The sequence below is a fragment of the Macrobrachium nipponense genome, chromosome 31, assembly GCF_015104395.2.
Source record: "Macrobrachium nipponense isolate FS-2020 chromosome 31, ASM1510439v2, whole genome shotgun sequence".
In the NCBI taxonomy this organism is placed as follows: Eukaryota; Metazoa; Arthropoda; class Malacostraca; order Decapoda; family Palaemonidae; genus Macrobrachium; species Macrobrachium nipponense.
In genome coordinates, this window is record NC_061093.1 from 58,608,480 (window position 1) to 58,614,135 (window position 5,656).

Consider the following 5,656-nt stretch of genomic DNA (forward strand, 5'->3'; position numbering starts at 1 on the left):
ACAATTTGTGATATTGTATAAACATCAGCATATATTTTAAAAAATTTGTAATATTGTATATACATCAAAATATATTTATATAAATAAAAAAATAAATTAAGTATACTCGCTACATTAAAGATTTTTACTATTCATCTAGATTGTTTTTAAATTAAAAACATATTGACTCGTCGATACTTCTTTATTTACATTGAAAGTATTGGCCGTTCTACTTTTTATCCATTTAAGTAATTCCTGGTCATTACCCAAAATCCTAAGTATCTTCCATCCATATCCCTGTTATATAAAGATATTAGGACCACTGCCGTATTTTCATCCTTTTTCGAACCTGCATCAAAATCTAACTTTAAAATCCTTAACCTATTACTTGCTCTCAGTTTACAACATTTATTCAGTAAGTCAAAAAGCCAGGTCAACAAATTTCTTAACTGAGGGACAGAAATATACCAAATGCATATTAGTTTCTATGCATCCACAATAACAGTCTTTTTCAAATTCTGTTTTTATCGTAGCTTAATCCACCATTGGTCAACACTCCGTTTACATATTTAATTAGGAACCGAGGGGAGAGGTGAATATTCAGCTCCCCAGGTCGGGGTAAACTTGAGGTCACCGGCCAATTCGAGAGAAAAACACATCAGTGAAAAAAGGATGATACGCTAATGTAAGAACAAAAAAATATTCTTTAGGCTGTCAGACCCCCATTACGAATCATTTCCGGTTGAATCTGACTTTTAAGGTTTTCTTTAAAATTAGTTCTTCAACTCAATGTTCGTCTTTTTTTCCAGTGACGTGAGAGTAACATGTAGATGTAGCTTCATAATTTATCTCAATAATGAATTCTTTCACCAGGGAGCTAGAATTTTATTTTTGGTTACTAGAGAAACACACAGACGGGCAGAAAAGAGGTTTAAAGATAGCAGGATACAGAAGCCAACAGATAAATATCTCAGCGTATATTTAAACTTCCTAAACCTCAGAGGCAAGAGACCGTCAACTTTAATCTGCCCTTTTCTTTTTGGATTTTCGAGTTTTCATTTTTTTGAAATACACAAAAATCAGGCGACTGATGTTGAGAATTGAATATCCGAGAAATTTTGGCGGTCTAAAAGATACACGAATAAACAGAGGTTAATGGAGATTAGAGTCCACTGAAACTCGGTCTGTTATTGGCATTGCTTATGACAGCTACCGACGAGCTAATGCATTTTCGATGTAGGGCAAGGAAGGTTATCCGTTGCAGGGTCTTGGGTTGCATCCAATATCGTCGAAAAGTAAAACTATTATTATTATTATTATTATTATTATTATTATTATTATTATTATTATTATTATCATTTTGGTTCATCACATTCCTCCAATTTGACTGGGTGTATTTATAGTGTGGGGTTCCGGGTTGCATCCTGACTGCTTTGGAGTCCATCACTCTTCTCACTATGTGCGCTGTTTCTAGGAGCTGGAATCGTGCCTAGTGTTCCTATGATTATGGGTAAAAATTCCACTGGCAATAACCCATACCTTCCTTATTTCTATTTTGAGGCCTTGATACTTATTATTATTATTATTATTATTATTATTATTATTATTATTATTATTATTAGCGCATATGTTTAATTCAAGCTCCTAGATGCTCCACACTACTTCATTCCAGGAAGTCTTTCGAGGCGTCCTTCTTTTCTTTGTCAAAATTCTGTTGACTACTTTCTTCGCCTTTAACAAAATCGTCAACCTTTGTCGCTTCCGTCGTGTGGTTTAAAGGTTTAGTTTTACAAAAAAAACTAATTTGTCGTTTATTTTACAACAATAACACAACGTAGGTTTGTATGAAAAATTAAACTCTAAGTCAACTGAGCGAGTTATTTTCGCAATCTACCCTTAATGTAAATATCCTCTCCACCTTCTGACACTCAGACATGGTTATTTGTTGGCCTCTTGGCCTGTGCTTGACCCTAGGTGACTAACCCTGATCAGAATTCTGTACTGGTCCATTAAGGTAAAACTTTTATCATCTGCATGAGAAAAAGATACGTGGTTTTGCAGCATTGCAGGCTGCTGCTCCAGAAGCAAAACTCAAGTGGTAAATTTAAAATAATAAAAAGATAAAACACTTGTCTTCAGTAGCTCCACTTTCATTCTGCATAAACTTTAGAGAAATCCTAAGAAACATTCCAGTGGAAGGAAAAAAGGCAATTTCCCAGAATTGAAAAATTAGTCGAAAATGTAAATTTCACATCGAATGCTGACTTAAAATAAGATTTTGTTAGCGAAATATATCTTAACAATAACAATAAAGATGACAAGCAGTTAAAGCAAAATGAAAGCAGAGATTTTTGACGACTATCGTTAAAGATATCTAGTGTCGCAGGGTATTATGAATGTAAATTTATTTAGCATCAAAACTTAGCGATACCAAGAAACAATTAACTGTCAATAAGGGAAGTTAATATAGACAAAGGAGATGATAACTGTTTATGTGTCATCGTTGACGAGTTGGTCAAATATAAACTAGAGCTGAAAGGGGTATGAATAACAAAGAAAGGGGGAAATGTTATGGAGGAACCTTTAATAACTTTGTACAGACTAAAGCGACTCGTCACCCTCGCTTCCAAACTTCCATTATTATTCCAAACTTGTTCACGTTATCCTAATTAGCAATATTCGAATGATAGGAGCGAAATATATATATATATAAGGTTTACTGCAACTTTCAGTCTCGTAGAAAACGGACACTGAAAGACAGGGTCGTGATTGGTCTAAGTAAATTTCTTTGTAACATCTTGCCTGAGAGGTAGAGAATCTATTTATTCCCTTCATTCAGAGAGGTCGAAAGGTCGAAAGATACATTGGGGGACTTTTTTTCCAGGTTGTGTTAATCCATCATCCCTCTTCCTCTCACGAATCCATACTGCTGTTTCCCGATCTTTACAATCTCTCCTAATCTCTCATCCAGTACTCTCTCTAAAACTTTCAATCCATGCTCAGAGACGGAGAAATTATTATTATTATTATTATTATTATTATTATTATTATTATTGGGCACAATTTCAGTGTCGAAAATGATAACAATGATTGCAGGTCCACAATAATATCGCATGTGAAGTATATAAAGTGTTTAATGATAAGAGCTTTCGAACCCTGCACCAGGTTCATCCTCAGCCAAGTGAACACTATACATTTAAAAATCTGTCGAAGTAAACTTCTGAATAGGACAATTATTCCACCATGACGAACGCAAATGAAGGAAGCGCTCAACAGCCCAACTAGGTGATTCCGTTGTTGTTCGAATTCATGTTGGCGATTCTGCTGGAACGTCTTGTGGCTGTGATGATGCTGCACGGTGTTCCCTTGGCGATGCGGCTGCAACAATGCTGGACATCACGTCCCCCGTGTTGTAATCTGTCTGAGGGGATGGTTGGTTTGTCTCCTCTAGGTAGTTGTATAGCCTTTCACTGATGATACCTGTTAGTAACTTCCACATTATTGGTAGGCAGGTGATAGGCCTGTAGTTACTGGCTATATTTCCCTTACTCTTGTCTTTTTGTACTAAGGATGTTCTTCCTGTGGTCATCCATTGGGTGCCTTGGTGATGAGATACAATGCTGGAGTTGTTCTGCTATTCGTGGGTGTAGGGCCTTGAAGTTTTTGAGCCAGTATCCATGGACTTCATCGGGACCTGGGGCTTTCCAGTTTGGCATTTTCTTTAGTTTGGTGTCTGACTGTGTCCTGTCGTGATGTCTGTGAATCTTTTGTTTATTCTCCCTGTTTCTTCTTCCTTGACTTCCTGGAGCCATGTTGCATGTTTGTTGTGTGATACCGGATTGCTCCATATGTTTTCCCAGAGTCTCTTACTTGGTTCGGCTTCAGGAATTTCTGGGTGGTTGTCTTCCCCTCTTAGCCGGCTGTATAGTCTTTTCTGGTTGGTTCCGAATAGTTTGTTCTGTTGGTATCCCTTATTCCTGTTCATGTACCGTTGGATCTTGTGTGCTTTGGCCTTAAGCCTCTGTTTACATCTTCTATGTGTTGTTTAGGTCCCCTCTCTTGTACTTTGTATTTCTCGTTGAGTTCCCTTGTTTGTTCTTGCTTCTTAGAGCCTTTTTTCTGCCATCTCTTTCAGTTTACTCAAGTCGATCTCATCACCATGATTTGCTTTTCCAGCGCCTTTTCCAAGGAGGTTGCTGTTTTGGTTTCTGTTGGGTTGGTTGTGACGGTGGTGTTGGTGTTCGAATCCCCATAAAAAAAAAAGCCCAATCAGTTCTGCTACTAATCTTGCTCCTGCATATGTCAAGTTATTTGTTTCTGTGATACTGGTGGTGTGTATTAGGCCCATTATTTCATTGACCTCACTTGTTTTCTCCCTTAATTTCTTGGTGTTGTAGGCTTTCATGGAGGGGATCTTTGTTCTCTCTGTATCTGGGTCCATCCATTGTCTAATCTTTTCTACCCATTCCGTCCTCTCTGTTACTTCGTCGGTGTTTCTTCGCGTGTCGTTGTTTATTATTATTATTTAAATAATTGAAAACTATTCACATGAATCAAGCACACAGGGCCACTGACTTCAAAATGTAAGGCAAATGGAAAGTAATAATCAAACATCAATCTAAATAAAATACCTATTGAAAAAGAAACCCACAAAATTACTGTGTATAACGTGTTTACTTATAAGCAATTGCATTTTATTTTACTCAACACTCGAGTACTTTCAGGCCCTATCTGGGGCCCATTTTCAAGAGATGTGTAGGTTGTCAGCCTGGGTCAAGGCCCAGCAGCCTTCAGGCTGACTTACTACACATCTCTTGAAAAAGGGCCATAGATAGGGCCTGAAAGTACTCGAGTGTTGAGTAAAATAAAATGTAAATACTTATAAGTTAAACACGTTATACACAGTAATTTTGTGGGTTTATTTTTCAATCTTCAGAAAAAAACCTGAAAGAGGTTTTTGTTTGGTTTAAAATCCCTATTTTAATCATATTTTGGTCTTGGGATTTTATGAGCTCTCAAAGACACGTGTGCTGCCGTACCTCGCTTTGCCAAGATTAGAAGAGATAAATGGTTGAATTTATCGGAGCATAAATATTTTTGAAGAAGGATCCTCCTTCGCAAACGAAAAAAAAAAAAAAAAAAAATCAAAACTCGGCCCCAAGTGAGTTGATATCTCCCTGACCATAATCGTCCCAAGATCTGATGAGCTGAAAGTCACCGGAAAAAGAAACGCGAGATGAAGAGCAAAACCGAAAATCGTGGATAGGCAGAGAAAAGAGAGGACAGTGTAGAGATGAAAAAAACTTTGTAAGTATTATATTTGTTTGTCTCTCTTCCTGGAAATGTGGAAATGAGAATACGTGTTCCTGAGAGAGAGAGAGAGAGAGAGAGAGAGAGAGAGAGAGACAGACAGACAGACAGACAGACAGATAGAGACAAAGAGAGACAGTCAGACAGACAGACAGACATAATTACTTTAATAAGGTGAAAGGGCTTTGGGTTCCGCGTAAGTAGCATCAGCTTGCCAGCTAAGTAGACAGAAACCAAAGAGAAAGAGTACAATTTAAAAATTGACAAAGAAGTAACCCTGACCGAAAGGATACTGCAAAGAGCCTTCAGTGCCGACTACAGTGCGCCACTCAAAGCCGACTGAGTCCCTTCCGTTGCGATGGATACA